This window comes from Ambystoma mexicanum, chromosome 2p, assembly GCF_040938575.1.
Source record: "Ambystoma mexicanum isolate Mex_15411 chromosome 2p, UKY_AmexF1_1, whole genome shotgun sequence".
In the NCBI taxonomy this organism is placed as follows: Eukaryota; Metazoa; Chordata; class Amphibia; order Caudata; family Ambystomatidae; genus Ambystoma; species Ambystoma mexicanum.
This window is the reverse complement of record NC_090923.1, coordinates 666160437-666179261: the sequence shown is the minus strand read 5'-3', so window position 1 is coordinate 666179261 and position 18825 is coordinate 666160437. Positions and strand designations below refer to the sequence as shown.

Below are 18825 nucleotides of genomic sequence, written 5' to 3'. Positions count from 1 at the left end.
ACTGCTTTCAGAGGGGAGCTGCACGAACTGTGCCGGCTGTGGTTCAAGTAAAAGAAAAAGTTACCAAGGTTTTTTTTATTTTTTATAAAATGGGATTCAAATTGTGGATTTTAAAACATATTTACTCAGCAACACTGGTCAAAACTATTATCCGCATCGTGAAGTAACTCCTCACCAGTGCCATGGAAGTGGTTTAAAGCAGAATTGATATATAGTTTGGAAATGAAGCAGCATGAAAGAAATTGAGCGGTTTTAAACTATTATTTTGGACATTTCCTTTGATCGGTGGTCAACTCTCAGCTCCGCTTCCCTTAATCCCGCCGCCTCCTCGGTCACCGCACGCCCCACCCCCAAACTCCGCCCCCATCCCGGCCCTTGTGGGATCCCCCACCAATTTGTTTCCATTTCCACCAGTGGGCAATGGTGGCTAAGGCCCTGTCCTAGCTGCCTGTAATATTCCTCATCTCCTATGGCCTTCACAGCAGAAGAGAGCTCAGGGAAGCTTCCTCCCTCATGCGCTTCAGGATAGAGATGAAGACGCTGCTTGCTCGACCATCCTCCCCCTCTTTCCTGTTGTCACTCCTCGTGCTGCGCTGCCCAGCCGAGACTTCCAGCCTGCTACGCCCCATCTCCCGCACCGAACGTTCAGCGACATACAAAATCAGAGGGTCTCCAGCGACCATTTCGAAAAGTAGACCAGGAAGACATAATAACACGGACTAATACTCTTATTAAAATGCATGGCTATTTGACTAGTGCCGTGTTTCTACACCAGGTGGCAGCCTTCCACTTGCATACTCGCCACATGTTTATGTAGGGGAAACGAAGGCAGCTGACGCCGCATAAATGTCCACATGCGCGCCTTTTTGGGTCCACGTATTGCTGCACATACATGCACCAAATGCCATTACCCCCCCCCGTCCGTCTTCCTCGTCACAGTAGGAACGTGACGAGGAAGACTAGTACCAAGTGTAATGAAGATTACAAGTACAAATCGGGACATTTCGCCACACATTATGCAGACAAAGTTGTACTTTTGAGAATACGTTGTTGTCCTGAACAGTGGAGATTATTTGTAAACCATCCGAATAAAATGCACCCCCTCCTCCAACCACATTCTATGGGACGACTCAGGGGTTCAAGCCCAACCTGGGATTTCAAATACTTTGTACCTGCTCACCCCACAAACACCTATTCTATCATTACTAATGATTTTTTTTAGCTCAAACTACATGATTTTTGAGTGCGTGCTGTAATAACTGGTTTTATTGTTATCGAACATTTCTCCTGCTCAGGGTCGTATTGAGACATCAAATCGGTCCGGGCACCAATGAAACAGTGGCCCACAATCAAACAAGTCTTTACTTTTCAGAATAGTACATTAGAGTATTAAGCAAGGGGGTGTTTTCAGTAAACTATACTGCAAATAATGCATTCCATGGCATACTTTCTCAGCAGCATCGGTTGAAACGTCTGTAGTAATTTATGACACTCGCCCTGGGGTTCGCGGGTCCAAGGGCGGTCAATTAGTGCGGGCCCCTTAATTTGCATTTGATATCATCACAAGATAATAACCACTTCATATGTAGGCCGCAGCGAACCCATTGTAATCCAAGAGGAGAATTTCGAATAACTACACTAGCAAAGTATAAAAGGTGCCCACTTTTAAGCCCAACAATTTATAATGAAATATTCCAAAGAAAACAAAATCCAAACATGAGACGTGCGCTTTAATGGCACTTTTATGTGTTTGTGTGGATACGTGTGTGTATTGGAAACATGACAATCTGGTGTGAAATCCAAGTAGCTGAACACTTGAGCAAGCAAACTTATTTTTAATCTTGGCCTTAAAAACACACAACCAGGGTTGCGTCTACCCGTTGAAGAAAGTAAGCTGATGCTGTCCACCCACATGTATCGACTTGTGCCCTGAAAATCAGTACAGGGCCAGAAGCAGAGAAAATATCCCCTCCAGTCTCCAGGAGGACAACCTGTCTTGTCACATCCTTGGTAAATATTCATGGCACGCTTGCATGCTTCATGTATAATATGTATGTGGAAAATATTACATTCTACTTAACCGCTTCTTGGCTTGGTAAATATAAACATGTGGAAATAAGGAAAATAGCTAAAATGGTTTTGTGCAATATGTTTAATTGTGCTGGCTCAAGGCACAGATTTTAGGCAGCTAACTGCTGCTTTGCATGTGCTTTCAATATAAAAATGCCCCTTTACAATTCTTAACGCAACAATGGTCTCTTAAATAGGCCATCAACAGTAAATTGCACCCACTTTAAATGTTCTGCTTTAAGAAAGTGATCAGCAGTGCTTATGAGGCCCTTAGCGCCTATTGGGCCCCCGGGAGGGAGTGGGGGGGCATTTGACTCTCCAGAGTCGCAGCAGGAGGTTGAGAGGTGATAAGGGGGCCCCCGGGGGGTATTTAAGGGACAGGGAAGGTTCGAGAGCAGGCGACCATTGAGGGAGAGTATTTGTCAGTGTAAGGGGAGGAGGTGAGGTAGGAGAAGGGGTTAGTGTTGGCGGAGGGAGTGGGTGCCTTCTTAGTGTTAAAAAAAAACAAACATCTGGTCGTTTGGCATTAGGCATTTTGTAGTTATTATTGCAGGGTTAGTGGGCAGAGTTCGGGAGTTTGCCGTATATAAGGCAGTCCCAGTGCGTACCTTCGGTGGGGGGGTACCCATTGCGGCTTGGCGGGCCTGCTCGGGGGTTTTGAGGCCCGCGAGGAGGGTCCCGGGTGGGTCGCAGCTGCCGCCTTCCGCTGGCGGGTCTACCTGGGGGGTACGGCGGGTGAGGTGCGCAACTTCGCAGGCCGGCGTCTGCCTCAGTCCTGGCAGCGGGGAGGGGTCTTCTTCCAGGGGCCGCACCAGCGTTCTGCTAGGTGGGCCCGCATAGCGTTCTTCAAAGGGCGCGAGGTGCTGTGCGGGCGGTCCTCCAGTAGGGGGCTGGGTGTAGGGTGAGGGAGGGGTTTGGGGTGCTCGGCAGCAGCCGCGGGCGGTAGTCGTGTTTAAGGGTTGGAGGGACAGTTGGTGGGGGGGAATTTTGGCAGTTGGGAAGGGTTAAAAAAATAAAAAAAGTAGTTTTCTATTTGCACTGCGTTTGGCAGTGCGTTTGTACATTTAAATAGTGAGATTCTGAGTTTAGGGTTATTTATTGGGGGGTCATTCAGTTGGGGTTCATCTATTCTGTCCCCTGGATCCTCAAGTATTTGGGGATAGTCCGTGTTGTATTTATTTATTTAATTGTAATTATTTATTTATTTTTAATTTTATGTATTTATTTTGCCCTTAGTTTCCGGGTTTGCTGAGGCTGGAAAGAGGTGTTTTAGTGTTTTGGGGTTTTTCGTGGTCTGGCTCCTTTTCTGGGGGGGGGCGTGGCCCAGGCTCCAGCTAACAGGTTTCAGCTCCTTAGTGGGGGGCCATTAAGGGGTGGGTGGCCGGTGCAGGAGCCGGCAGTGCTAGGGAGTAGCGGGTGTGAGGGGTTTTTGGCAGGAATTTGTGGGGAGGTCAGACTGCGGTGCTTGGGGTATTTCGGGTTTGTTTGGTGTCAGGGGTTTTGTGTCGGGTTGCGCTGGTAGTTTTTTCCTTTCCTCGGTCGGTTGACGCGTTGGGGTGCTAGTGGTCTGTGTGGGTTGTTGGCGAGCAGTATTTTATCTGGGTGGCCCACGAGTATTGAAGGGTGCCGTATGAAGATGGTGGGCCAGAAGGCTAATAAGCAAGGGCTCATTGATGCCAAGGCTTTGAGGGAGGCCCTGGCGATCATCAGCAGGGCTTCCAAAGCGCAGCTTGTGATGGCTGTGTCGGAGGTTACGGGAGGGAAGGAGGGAGAGGGGGGTAGACTGCAGAGGAGAGCTGCAGCGGAGGGAGCGCTTGCAGCAGTAGTGCCATGTAGCCCTGCGGCTGGGAGAGGAGGGTAGGAGGTCCAGGAGGGAGACTTCTAGGAGAGCAGCAAGAAGTATCGGGGAGGGGGTAAATAGAGCAAGGAGGGTATCCGGGGGAGAGGGTGCAGGCAGAGAAGGAGGTGAGAGGAATGTGCATGGGGTGAGGGCCTGGCTGAGGAAGAGAGGAGGGGAGACAGGGTGCAGAAGGGGGTGGTGGTGCAGAGAGGCTGGGGAGGTATGTATCTACAGAAGAGTGTGAGGGGGAGCAGGAGGGAGCGGTCACCGGAGAGCAGTGAGGAGAGGGAGAGGTGCAGAACGACCTCCCCATTAAAGAGGGCATCAGGTGGAGGGTTTGGGGCGGCCCCCACAGTTCGTCAGGAATAGCCAAGGGAGGGTTTGAGAATGACCCTTCTACAGGATATTGGGGTGCAGCCTAGAGGGCCCAGCACGGCTCCTAGCGAGGAGGATCAGGGGGTGGAGGTGAGGATCCCTCGCCCAGGAAGAGAAGAGCAGGCAGGGGTTCTTACGGCCCCAGCTAGAAGAAGGAGAATGAGCGGAGCGGCGGACGCCCTGAGTTCACCTGAGGAGGAGCTACCTGGAACGAGCATGTGCTTGCAACAGCCCTGGTATGGCATTGGAGATGATGAGGGGGTGGAAGAGTTTGCGTGGCAATGGGGCGATGAGAGTTATGGGGTGGCTAGGAGGAAGGGGAGAGGGAGTGAGGGGTTGAGGTGGGATGGGGATGTGGGTTGGTATGGAGGGCGGCAGCTGAGCGGCCGCGGGAATATTGGGTTAGGCGAGTCTTCTGACATGTTTTCTTCCCGCAGCAGGAGCCCATTGAGGAGGGAGACGAGGGGCGTTGGTGTGGAGGCAAGGCTGCAGTCGGGCGACGGCAGGGCAGAGCGAGGTGAGCAAGGTAGGGAGTGGTCAGATGCATGGCAGAGGGGAGACACGAGGTCGGGGCTAAGTGGGGAGGGGGTGAGGGTGCTAGGGGTGAGGAGAGATGTGGGCCTGCAGGCTGCTGGGGCTTGTCATGGGGAGAGAAAGGTGTCATCCGTGGAGGTTCAGACTGACGGGGCGATGGAGTCCTGGGCAACGGAGGTGCAGGCAACAAAAGATAAGGAGACAGAGGGTAAAGGGATGGATAAGAAGCTGCCCTATATGGGCATCACTAAACCATTGGGAGCACACTTGATGACTTCTACAAAGGATAAGATTTGGCTGGTGAATTTGTGGACGTTTTCAAGCTGTTACACAGGGAGGTTAGAGCCAAGGAGGGTTCGAAGGAAGAGGAGAGGGAGTTGGCATTACGTCCGAAAGTCCCGGTGACAATAGAGAATTGGACATCAGCGTTTATCATATACGCCAGTGTTTACTGCGAGAAATTCCCAGAGAGGTGTGTAGCACTGTGGAAGTATATGGATGTAATTAGGAAGGCTTTCACGTGTTTTGGAGGTTTTGCGTGGGTGAGATGCGATGAGGAATTTAGGGCAAGATTGGCTGAGGATAGCCAGGCGGTTTGGGGGGAGATAGATATGGACCTCTGGCTGCAATGGATGGCGCCGACGAGGCCGGCGTCGTCGGTGCACACTGCAAGTGGCTTACCCTTGCCTTACTGGCCCTTTCTTGGTCGCCCCGCTCCGGAAGGGGCAGGTGGGGCGCCGGGGTCAGCAGTCAGCAGTGTGTTGGGGTTTCAACAAGGATGGCTGCACGTGTTTGGCGTGCAGGTTCAGACATGAGTGCACCAGATGTGCAGGGCGGCACCCGGTTACACAGTGCTTCCAGCAAGGAGACCGTGGGCGGGGGCAGGGAGCAGGACTGGGGATTGTGGGGAAAGGCTTTTACTCCGGTTAAGGTAGAGGTTCTGGAGAGGTGGCTCAGCTTTTGTCTGGACAGGGAGGGGGCGAAGATCCTGGGGGAGGGTTTCAGGAACTGTTTCAGGTTAGGGTACCAAGGTCCGAGGGTGCGCAGATGGGCGGAATATCTGAAATCAGCCAAAGAAAAAGGGGATGTGGTTAAGGAGAAGTTGCGCAAGGAAGTGGCAGCCGGGTGGGTGGTTGGTCCATTTGTGGATTTACCGGGTAATTTGGTGATATCCCCATTGGGGGTGGTGCCCAAGAAGGTGCCGGGAGAATTCAGACTGATACATCATTTATCCACTGGCGTAACAGGGGCCCCCCCAGCCCCCGCGGTGCGGGGGGGCCCGCGGTGTGGGGGGCCCCACCAGCACATGGCTGGGAGGGGGCCCCAGTAAAAAAAAAAAAAAAATATATATTTAAAAAAAAAAAAAAAAACGTTTCTTTTGAAATTCACTCTGCATTCATAAAGAACATTTCTGTAACAGAAATAATTTCTTTATGAAGGCAGAGTGACTATAAAAAGAAACTTTCTTTTTGAAGTCTGAGGGCCCCCGTACCCCATGACATGGAAGACCCTAGGCTGGAGGCCTCCATGTCATGGGGTGGGGGGGGGGGGGTGGGGAACCCTATGCCTTCAAAAAGAAATTGTTTGTTTTTGAAGCCACTCAGCCATCATAAAGAAATTATTTTGATTATGGTTCGGTCCTTAACTGAAATAATTTCTTAATGAAGTTATAGTGACTTAAAAAAGAAAAAATGGGGCTCATTCTGACCATGCCAGTCCGGAAACAACGGTGCTGGTAAGTTTACAGCCACTGTTGTTTCCGGACCGGCATATTACAGGTCTGCCTGGTGGGGCTGCCGTGCCCGACAGGTCTGACCCTGCCAGGCACAGCAGCCACGGTAGGAAGACCTGTCACGGAAGCACCGGCACCGCTAACAATGGTGCAGGTGCTTCTGTGTCCCCATTCCCGTGGAGTCTGGGGTTTAACGAAATTACCGGCACCTGATTTCCCAGCCGCCGGACTTGAAATAGCACGGTGGCACCGGGAAGTCAGGCCATAGTAATTTTTTATGGGTCTGGCGGCAACCCGCCGGTAGCACCGGCACGGTTACCGCTGGACCCGTAATGAGCCCCAATTTCTTTTTTAAGTAATAGGGCCCCCCCTCAACTCCATGAGGTGTGCGTGTATGAGTCTATGGTGAAAGGGTGCACACTCAAATGTATAGCCGGCTGCCTGTGTGTGTATGGTGAAAGGGTGCACACTTAAATGTATGGGTGGCTGTGGGGGTGTGCCTGCATGGTGAAAGGGTGCACACATAAATGTATAGGTGGCTACCTGAGTGAGTGTATGTTGAAAGGGTGCACACTTAAATGTGTGGATGACTGGGTGTGTATAAGGTGAATGGTGTGTGTGCTTGTGTACAGGGGCACAAGAAAACCTTCATTTCGGGGGGCTAACCCTTCAAATGTTGGGAGAGGCGCTAACTTCACATGCGGTGGGGAGGGGGAAACTTATTTGTGAGGGCGCATCCAAATTATTTACGCATTTTAATGAGACTATTCTAGTGCAGATTCAATGTTACAAGCAGTTAACTCTCTCCTAAAGTCTCCTGTTCCCTCTCTACCCTTCCAATCACTCCCCTGGCATGCAAGTACTAAACCCACATCACGATTTCAATCGCCTAAACAATGTGGCATTTGAATGCAGGTACTAACAGTGAAATGCTTTACGTTGGTAATTGCTGGGTTCTTGTTAACAGCAAAAACCAGGTGCCGTTTAAAATCTGTGTCCTGTTCGGTCTGGCAACTGCTCTAAAGGTTAGCCAAGTTGAGTCAATATAGCCCAAAATGTCAGGGGGGGTAGTGCTGAAGCCCAGTCAACTCAATGGTGTTGCGCTACTACTTGTGTTTAATGCCTTGCTTACTCCTAGCCCTATTCTTCCTCGTCCCAGTACTTATATACGAGGCAGTACGTGTGTTTGAGGCACTCTGCCTCATACAAAAGTACTGGGAAGAGGTAGAGGTACATGGAGGTAATGCCTGATTTAGCTACCTGTAATCTTTATCACTCCTAGTCCCACTGTTCCTCATCCCAGTACTTACCTATGAGGCAAGGAGCCTCATACGAAAGCTCTGGGACAAGGAAGAGGGACGCAGAGGTAATTCTGGGCCAAGGAGCTGATTGTGGAGGTTGGGGTGGTGGGTGGGAGGGAGAGTGGATGTGTGGGGGGGCAGGATTGTGTGATAAATCATAATGGTTGTCCATGTCCAGGCTAAGCAGGCATGATATGTGATATTAGTGGCTAGAGAGGCATTTTGATTTAGCCAGTCTAGTCATTCCTCAGTTTGGTATGACTTTCTTTTAACTGGACATTTCTGATAAAGTAGTCCTGCTAACTTTAATTACCTGGCTAGATTGGCATTTGGGTGCTGCCAGTCTAGCCATTTCTTACTGTGGCATTGTATATTTTTTTGGGCATCTGTGATAAAATGATATGATGTGATTCAAGTCTTTTATAATGCGCCTGTACACAAGTGTACACAAGGGAGGGATGATAGAGGGAGGACAAGACAAACGATCTCACTAGGCCTTGTGTCATTGTGAGAACGAGAAGTGCAAGGGAAAAGGGAGCAGGGAAGTGCAAGTGAGAGGGGAGGGGAAAACAGGGCAGCAATGCTCTCAGTAAGTGCAGCCAGGGCAGAGCAGCTATTGGTTGTGCAAGGAGAACAATGGACTGCAGGGTTACAGTTACAGCCCCTAAGTGCATGGTAGGCCCGGAGGCAGTGCAAGGGTGACCAATAAAGAAAGAGCCTGGACTCAGAGAGACTCTGAGGGTAGCCAAGCAGCCAGTCAGTACAGCAGACAGGTAGGTCAGGTAGGTCAGCAGGGGGGGGAGAGAGAGCGAAAGCAGCAGAGAAGAGGAAAGCTTTTAGCTGCTTCCGAAACTTCAGGTTGTCCGCCTCAAGTTTGAGAGGGGCAGGGAGGCCATTCCAGTTGGAGGCACCAGCAGAGGAGAGAGGTCTACCCCCACTCTCTGCCTGGAGAAATGTCTAAGCCTTAGAGAGTTGGAGGTAGCTGAGTGAAGCGTTAGAGAAAGAAGGTATTTTGGAAGAGAGCATTGGATTTAGTGTTGGCACTGGCCCCAGAAAGCCTTGTGGGCAATGCAAAGGTTCTTGAACTTGATCCTTGCAGCCAGTGGAGAGATTTCAGGGCTGGAGAAATACAATCCCAGGGCTTGAGGCCAAGGCTAAGTCTTGCAGTCCTGTTCTGGATTATTTGCAGATGACGGAGACTAGAGGAAGACAGATTGAGAAAGTGGCTGTTGCAGTAGTCCAGCTTAGAGACAGTGAGCTTCTGGTGGAGAGTGAGAAAGGGAAGAGTCCCTTTGAGGAGGAGCAGCTGGTAGTGGGACTTCTTGGTGATGTCCGAGATGTTAGGAGAGAAAGAGAGTGTGGCGTTGAAGATGACACCAAGGTTTTTTGCCTCGCAGGAAGGCAAAGGAAGAGGGCCCAAGGTGGTCTGCTATAGTGAGAGAGGAAACACAGTGGCAAGGGTCCCAATGAGAAGGATCTCTGTCTTACTGGCATTAAGGCAGAGATTGTTGGAGGCGCACCAATCCTGAATTGTGGATAGACAGTCAGGAATGAGCAAGAGAGGAGAGGAGGATGAGAGGAGCCTGAAGGAAAGCTGAGTCATCCGCACAACACTGAAAGTTAGAGGATAAGGTAGAGGTCAGGGAGGCCAAAGTGGCCAAGTAGAGGTTGAAAAACCAGCGTGAGAGGATAGAGCCCTGGGGAATGCCACAGGTAGAGAGAGGTGGCGGAGAGAATGGGACCACGATCGACCTGGGAGCGGAGTGGCGGTCCAAGTGGAAGTAGGTCAGTCACTCTAGGGTCTGATCTTTGATGCCCAGGTTCTCACAGAGTCGATTGATCAGGATGGCGATGTTGACCCTGTCGAAAGCAGAGGAAAGATGAAGGATGAGAATAGAAGGAATGCTGGAATCAAGGTTAGAGAGCAGCACAGGTGTTAAGGAGAGCAGTTTCCATGCCTCTGGCAGCTCTGAAGCCAGACTGATGGTCATGGAGACAACCAACAGATTCAGTGTGGAGAGTAAGCTGGGAGATGGCAAGCTTTTCCAAGAGTTTGCTCAGGAAAGGTGGAGATTGAGCGATAGTTTTCCAGCAGGTAGGATCAGCAGACTGCTTCTTGAGGAGTGGGTGCACAAGGGAGTGCTCAAAGGGAGAGGGGAACATTGCAGTGACGAAAGAGTGATTACAGAAATCGGCCAAGGCTGGAGTGAGGGTGTCAATATGGGCTTTGATGGTTCTGGAGGAGCAGCGGAGCACCTGTTTGGACGACACTTTCATAGATCGGACTTGTCTAGAAACCTCGTCAGGTGTTGTCAGAGAGAAAGAGGAAAAAGGAGGAGGAGAGAAGAGATGGCCAAAATGGGCCGAGAGAGGAAGAGGACATAGAGGACAGGCTGTCCTGAGATTTAGCAGAGAAATGAGAGGCCAGAGCTGTACAGAGGGCATGGGAGGGAACAGAAGAGGTATAGACCACAACAGGATTGACCAGTTCCTTGCAGATTTTAAAGAGTTTGGCCGTGTTGTTCGAGGCCATGGAGACACATGCTTTATTGTGTGCTCTCTTCTTGATGAGTGTTATTGCTTTGACTGGCATTTTGCTGAAAACAGTCTAGGTATGTCTAAATGTGGCCTGGCATTCTGTACTATAATGTTATTACGTGTTTACACTGGTCTACATTGTGCAGCCAGTTGGAAGCATTAATGTTCCTGTGCACTGTTGGTGACTTGCATGTATTGGATTGTGTTACCCTACAAAACATTTGCAAACACTCTGGCTTTATAGCCAATTTATCTCAGAAAGTGTGCTGTATATTGCATTAAAACACATATTTATATCTTTTTCCTAGTGCAGTGTGCGGCATACCCCTTCAGCAGCACGTTCATGCGTATTGTGCAAGCGTGACAGTCTAGGCCGGCCCAGAGTGTGGCGCAACCCGTGATTTGTTGCCGAGTTGGGGGGCCCCCTCAGCATGGCTCGCAGGGGGGCCCCCACATTTTGTGTTACGCCACTGCATTTATCATGGCCGGAGGGCTTGTCAGTCAATGATTTCATTGCCCCGGAAGATTGTGGGGTGTCATATGCGAGTGTGGACCAGGCAGTGGAATTGATAAGGAAGGTGCGTCGTGGAACATTTTTGGCCAAGTGTGATATGAAGGCTGCATTCAGGTTGCTGCCGGTGCACCCAGAGGATTTTTGGTTGCTGGGAATGCCATTTGAGGATTCCATTTATGTAGACAAGGCTCTACCGATGGGTTGTGTGATTTCTTGCGCTTTGTTTGAACGTTTTAGTTCATTCTTGCAGTGGGTTTTTACTTATAGTTCAGGTGCGGAGAGGGTGTTACACTACCTGGACGATTTTTTGTTCATCGGCGGGGCGGAGGATGATTCTGAGTGCAGGAACATGCTTCAGACTTTTCAGGCATTGATGCAGGAGCTGGGGGTGCCTTTGGCCGAGGATAAAACAGAAGGGCGGCGTGGTTTTGACATTTTTGGGGATTGAGCTGGATTCCAGGACAATGACATCACGCTTGCCGCACGACAAGGTGAGTCGTTTGTTGGGTTTGCTGGAGAAGGTGGTGGGGGCGCGGAAGGTGACGTTGCTTCAGATGCAGCAGTTGGTAGGGCATTTGAATTTCGCATGTAAGGTGGTGGCCCCGGGGCGTACCTTTTGTAGGAACATGTCGAGGGCCATGGCGGGAGCTAAATGCCCACATCATCGGGTGAGGGTTTCAGGGGCGGTGCGGGAGGATTGCAGGATCTGGCTGCACTTCTTGGAAGGGTTTAATGGGGTGTCTATGTGGCTACAAGGGGATCCAGTAGTCTGGGAGGTGCAGATATATTCGGATGCAGCAGGTGCGGGGGGTTTCGGAGTCTTCTGGCAAGGTAGATGGTGTGCAGAGAGGTGGCCGTCGAGGTGGCTGGAAGAGGGGGGAGTATTGCATTCCTTGAGTTCTTTCCATTGTTGGTGGCATTGGATCTATGGGGCAGGGAGTTGTCAAATAAGAAGGTGAATTTCAATGTGGACAGTGAGAGCGTGGTCAATGTCGTCAACAGGCAGTCAGCAAGGGACCAGAGGGTGGCGAGGTTATTGAGGGAGTTTGTGTTGCGATGCCTTGAATGAAATGTGCTGTTCAGGGCTATGCACGTGCCGGGTAAAGATAATGGCATCGCTGATTCATTATCTCGTTTTCAATGGCAGAGATTCCGTGGATTGGCACCTGAGCACACCAGATCGGGCAGCGGATCACGGAGGAGCTGTGGAAGCTAGGAAACTGGCGCTAGTGGAGGGCTCTTTGGCACCGTCGTAATGGTGGGGAGTTGGCGAGCAGGATGTTAGAGGGTTGGGCGAGGGAAAAAGGTGGGGTGAAGGATAGCAGAAGGCCGATATCAGCAACCCTGTTGGTCAGATTATGCAGGGCCCTGGAAGTAGTTTGCTGGTCGGGTTGGGAGGGGGTTATGTTTCAGGCTTGCTTTACATGGTTGTTTTTTGGGGCATTCAGGGTGTCAGAGCTTGTGGGAGCGAAAGGGGGTGCGGGTGGTTTACAGTGGGAGAATGTCCATTTTTCGGATTTGGGGGTGGATATTTGGATTGGAAGGTCAAAAACTGACCAGAAGGGGAAGGGCTGCTGGGTGTCGCTGGGGTGGGGAAGTAATGAGCTGTGCCCGGTGAGGGCGGGTTTGGCGTGGAAGGAGTTATCAAGGGGAAGGTCGGGGTTGGTTTTTAGACATGCTGAGGGGTCAGGGGTGTCAGCAGCGCAGGTGCTGGGGGTTCTGAGGAAAGCATTAGGGGTGGTGGGGGAAAAGCCTGAGGATTTTGGTACGCATTCATTTAGGATGGGTGCGGCATCTGAGGGTAACCGTTTGGGGCTGTCGGAGGATAAGGTCAAGAGTTTGGGTAGGTGGAGGTCTATGAAGTATAAGGGTTACATCAGGGAGCTGGGAAAAGAGTCTGGTTGAGAAGGGGCAGCAGGGTCGTGGTGTGGGGGGGCCTCTTTGTGGGGGGTGGAGGTGCGTAAGTGACACTGTGATTTCTTTTTCAGAGACGGCGAGGAGGCCGGGGCAGATTCGGCAGATTTGGATTGTCGGGCACTCGATTGTGAAGTGGGCGGGCAAAGAGGCAGAAAAGAGGGTTTTCGGCATGCATTTGGGCTGCAGCTATGAAATGGGGATTGTGAGGTGGTCGGGGCTTGGGGGGCTGCTCTGGGATCAACTGCTGCCCATGCTAGCGGGGATGAAAGAGCGTTTTGGGGAACCGGATGGGTTAATAATACATGCTGGGGAGAATGATCTGGTGCGGGATACGGGAGTAGCTTTGTTGAAGAAGATGAAGAGGGACCTGGCATGGCTTAGGGAAATTTGACCTAAGGTAAGTTTGGTATGGACTAAGTTGTTACCGAGGAGAGTGCTGAGGGGTGCAGTGAGTAAAGGTGCGGTAGAGCGCACAAGAAAAAAGATAAACAGGGAGATGATAATGTTTTGTGGCCTGGCAGCGGTGCGAGTTCTTGAGCACAAGGAGATTATATATGACAACTTTGAGGTTTTTAGGGAAGATGGAGTTCATTTGTCGCTTTACGGTAATAGCTACTATCTGCTGGATTTAAGGTTGTTGGTGGAGGATATGGTGAAGAGTTGGAAGTGTTGAGCACCTCAGTTGTGGGGCAGAAAAGAACACCTCAGGGGAGGGTTTTTTCTGGTGGCGGGGGAATGGCCCCTTTGGATGAGGGGGGAGGCAAGCAATGGGGGGGATAGCGCGGGTAAGGATGGGGGTGGTGCTGTTTGCACGAACGGGCTACCCCGGGGATGCAGAGAGGGGAGCAGGTCTGGAAGATGGAGGGGCATGGGCCCGGGGAGAGGGTGGCAGAAAGCGGGAACGAAGGCTGGAGAAGATGGTTAGGGGATGGTAAGGACCTGGATATAGGTAGGGAGGAAATTGGGGTTATTCATTCAATTGTTGGGGGCTTTAAGAGTTAATTATTTATTTAATGTTTGGCGAAATGTTAAAGCGGTTAATTTAGTCTGTAAGGCCAGGGCCAGGTTAGCATTTATTTGTTAGCTTTGGCCTGTCACATTAAAGCGACCTTTTCCACTTTTAAGTGAGTCTGGGTTTTTGTGCAGTAAGCCCAAAGGGGAGAGCCGGGGGGAACGTGCAGCGTTTCCCCCCGGAAGTGGTTTTGGGCGCTGCACAGGCCAGCGAGCTGGCCTGCACATAGCACGTCGCTGGGGGTGGTATTTAAGGGGCAGGGAAGGTTCGAGAGCAGGCGACTGTTGAGGGCGAGTCTTTGTCCCCGCCCCCCCCATTTCTTTTTGGTGAGGTCCATTGGGGTGAGGTAGGGGTGGTTGATTTGTGAGTGGGAAGTCGGTTTTTAATTTTCCCCCAGGTTTTGGATTTTTCAGGCCGTTAATGTGTGTTTAGGGCATAAGGTAAAAGGGGTTGTTGATAGCTTTGGTGTGACAGGTCGGGGCGTTAGTTTGGAGGAATGTTAAGAGGTTTTGTTGCTGATGTGACAGGTCGGCCTGGCTGCGGGTCTGAGGTAGGAGGAGATTGGTGTTGAGGGGAGTTGTGGGGGTGCAAAAAGTAGTTGGCGGGAGGCATGGCCCCTTTGGATGAGGGGGGAGGCAAGCAATGGGGGGGATAGCGCGGGTAAGGATGGGGGTGGTGCTGTTTGCACGAACAGGCTACCCCGGGGATGCAGAGAGGGGAGCAGGTCTGGAAGATGGAGGGGTATGGCCCCGGGGAGAGGGTGACAGAAAGCGGGAACGAAGGCTGGAGAAGATGGTTAGGGATGGTAAGGACCTGGAGATAGGTAGGGAGGAAATTGGGGTTATTCATTCAATTGTTGGGGGCTTTAAGAGTTAATTATTTATTTAATGTTTGGCGAAATGTTAAAGCGGTTAATGTAGTCTGTAAGGCCAGGGGCCAGGTTAGAGTTTATTTGTGAGATTTGGCCTGTCACGTTAAAGTGACCTTTTCCACTTTTAAGCGAGTCTGGGTTTTCGTGCAGTAAGCCCAAAGTTACCTCACCAGAAGAAACAATAGAAACCTCGAGCGACAGCCACTTTTGAAAAAGTTTTGCCGGCAAGTTTCCCCATCATCATGCTGGCTGCCGCGTGTGCTGCCTGTGTACGCAGAGTGGACTTCAGCATGTGTAGGTACTCAGAGCACCCGGGCCACACTGCAGCCTGCAAGAAGAGGGAGTCAACGGCTCCCTCAGCGCTGGGCCCTAGCAGGCACGGGGCAGAGTGCAGCGCTCATGCTGCACATGCCTAGTGCCGGCCCTGAGCACACTCCGGACAAAAAGTTGCACGTTTGAGATTAATGAGCCAGAGTCTGCTCCTACTTATTATATAGACCTCTAAACGCTATGCAGATTCTGTCAGTATGCAAGTGTCACCTGTAGGCAGTGCTGGCCTTAGAAGAAAAATGTGCCCTCCCTCCCCACGTGCCCTTCTATTCAATGCCGGGGGTGGGGGTGCGGTTGTTTTTTTTAACTGCCATGAGACCAATGTCTACCCTTCTTGAGAGCGACATCTGGCATACTGATCTTTTTCTAACTTGAAATGATTGATTGTTTTCCTCTGGGAAATGTAGTTTTCCTTGTTTACAGACCCTTAAGACAGTTTACATCATTTCATTGTTAAGTTTACTGTGATATATTTTTCTGTTAAAAAAAATAATAATGTATCTTGCTGCTGAGCGCTTTCTTTAATTAATAAAGAAAGAGAAGCATAATGGGAGCCTCCGGTCTTGACATAGAATTGCATTTTTTCAGCCGTGCACTGTAACAGGCACAACAGGAGTGGAGACAAAAGGGTGTTCATGTTTGACCCATTAACTCCAGGGCGGAGACATTAGCTTCTGAAATCCTTCACTTCACGGAAAGCCTGTCATGGAGTGACCTGCCAGGCAGACCAATAATGCCTCAAAGGGCGGCACAGTATCCTACTGATTGGGATTTGAAAAACAGCTGCTAAAACACGAGGAATCCGTCACTTAAGACACTTGTGATGTTTTACTGAAGGTTTCTAAAATTCAACCGGCAAAGAAAAACATTATTCTAGTGATACCATATCTCACAAGTGTAAAGTGTGAGCATTATACTCTACAAGTTACCTCTATCGAACATTATTGAAACACACCTTGAGGCCCTGATGTCATTGCAGACAGTATTTGAAGAACACATCCTGTCAACCCCAAGCGCAACCCCAGACATGTTTCAGCCTTGCTTGAAGCGAGGTCTCGGCTTACCTTGGTGGATGGAAAGCTCTTAATTAATCATAGCCACTGGCAATTCCTCAGGATATCTTCCATGTCAGAATTTTAAGTCAATTGGGACCATTGCTCAAGGGTACCAATCAAATGCAAATCAGTCTTCGTCCTGCCACTGCCGAGAGTTATCCATCCTAAATGCAAGTTCATGCCCCACTCTGCAGGGAAACCAAGGAACCCCTGACATATTTGGACTGTGTGGGGCTCGGTTCAGCATGCAAAAAGAGCAGGGTATCCCTTTTTGGCCCACTTAAGTGAACTCACTAAATGAACAACACCAAAAAGTGTTAGATGGAAAGATGCTTTGGGTGGCATGGCTATGCTTAGATGTGGCCCTTAGCTGGCAGTGCCCAGAGTTCCTGGCTGTGCTTCACTCATGACAACCAATGAGGCTCACGCATGTCTGGAGTGGCTTAGGGCCTCCATAGGACAGAGGTAGCAGTGGTTCAGGATTGACTGGCCGTTGTACCATTGGGACCTAGCTAGATTTGTTTAGGTTTTTGACTTTCTGTAATTTAAAAAAAACATTCTGAAAAACTGGTTATGATTACTCAAAAACACAACCTGTCCCATTTCAGGTATGAAATGATGAGCCACTACTGGATTCTATGATTCCTTAACTTTACATTCTGGTTCTTGTAATTTCTGCATTCGCAAGAGGGGACTCACAAAATAGTCTCAAATGGAGGAGGTGCTACTGTACACTGTGGGGCTACACTGCTGTATACTGTAGCATTATATCGCACTCTTGTCACTATTTACTACACCAGGACTTTAAGTGCTGCAGATAAGACACAGTGCAATTAAATAATTTGCCTAGGACCACACGTTTTGGTTGTACCAGCAGTGTTGCAGAAAGCGCTTAGTTATGTAGACGAGACCACCCCTGTTCATTTTTTCATGCTCTTCTTTAGGCCACACATTCAAGTTTTAGGCCACACCCATCAGGCAATACACGCCCCCAAATGAGGGACCCCCTCAATTTCTTTCCCCACTTAAAGCACTGCCGGGCCCTCTAGGAAGCCATCCAGCAGCAGGTCTCATCCTAAGTGCATGGAAACATAACCATATGATGGCCATTCTGAAGGAGCTGCAATGGCTGACTGTCACATCAAGGCAATGGCAGCGCTGGTCATTGGGCTGGCTCTCGCTGGATCTGAGATGCAGCACCAGAAGTGTAGCCAGATCACGGGATCCAGCCAGAGTCAGCCGCCTCAAACCACTGCTCTGCGCTGGGAAGAAGTGAAAAAAAGCGCCTGTGAGCAAACTGTAACTTCCTCTGGTGACCCCATGCAAGAGGTCACAAGATGAAGTTACAGTCCTCAGCCACGACCCGGTCCTCAGCCACGACCCGGTTTATTTATTTATTTATCCAATGTTTGTCGGATACATGGACCCGGATTATTTATTTATTTATGCAATTTTTGTCTGATACCTGTATCACAAACATTACATAAATAAATATACAGGAATCTGACAAACATTGCATACATACCCCTATTAACACACACATACGATGCAGCCACCCAACTGCTTTCAGAGGGGAGCTGCACGAACTGTGCCGGCTGTGGTTCAAGTAAAAGAAAAAGTTACCAAGGTTTTTTTTATTTTTTATAAAATGGGATTCAAATTGTGGATTTTAAAACATATTTACTCAGCAACACTGGTCAAAACTATTATCCGCATCGTGAAGTAACTCCTCACCAGTGCCATGGAAGTGGTTTAAAGCAGAATTGATATATAGTTTGGAAATGAAGCAGCATGAAAGAAATTGAGCGGTTTTAAACTATTATTTTGGACATTTCCTTTGATCGGTGGTCAACTCTCAACTCCGCTTCCCTTAATCCCGCCGCCTCCTCGGTCACCGCACGCCCCACCCCCAAACTCCGCCCCCATCCCGGCCCTTGTGGGATCCCCCACCAATTTGTTTCCATTTCCACCAGTGGGCAATGGTGGCTAAGGCCCTGTCCTAGCTGCCTGTAATATTCCTCATCTCCTATGGCCTTCACAGCAGAAGAGAGCTCAGGGAAGCTTCCTACCTCATGCGCTTCAGGATAGAGATGAAGACGCTGCTTGCTCGACCATCCTCCCCCTCTTTCCTGTTGTCACTCCTCGTGCTGCGCTGCCCAGCCGAGACTTCCAGCCTGCTACGCCCCATCTCCCGCACCGAACGCGACATACAAAATCAGAGGGTCTCCAGCTACCATTTCGAAAAGTAGACCAGGAAGACATAATAACACGGACTAATACTCTTATTAAAATGCATGGCTATTTGACTAGTGCCGTGTTTCTACACCAGGTGGCAGCCTTCCACTTGCATACTCGCCACATGTTTATGTAGGGGAAACGAAGGCAGCTGACGCCGCATAAATGTCCACATGCGCGCCTTTTTGGGTCCACGTATTGCTGCACATACATGCACCAAATGCCATTACCCTCCCCCCCCGTCCGTCTTCCTCGTCACAGTAGGAACGTGACGAGGAAGACTAGTACCAAGTGTAATGAAGATTACAAGTACAAATCGGTACATTTCGCCACACATTATGCAGACAAAGTTGTACTTTTGAGAATACGTTGTTGTCCTGAACAGTGGAGATTATTTGTAAACCATCCGAATAAAATGCACCCCCTCCTCCAACCACATTCTATGGGACGACTCAGGGGTTCAAGCCCAACCTGGGATTTCAAATACTTTGTACCTGCTCA

General features: G+C 50.0%; 1 long non-coding RNA gene across 1 annotated transcript in view; it reads right to left on the bottom strand.

The window, feature by feature from the left end:
• Positions 1 to 18374, bottom strand: part of LOC138565916 (uncharacterized) — a 44150-nt gene extending 25776 nt beyond the window's left edge. The window contains exon 1 of the long non-coding RNA XR_011301702.1: positions 18159 to 18374. This is a non-coding gene — a long non-coding RNA (uncharacterized lncRNA). The remainder of the gene's footprint in view (positions 1 to 18158) is intronic.
• Positions 18375 to 18825: the final 451 nt, after the last annotated feature.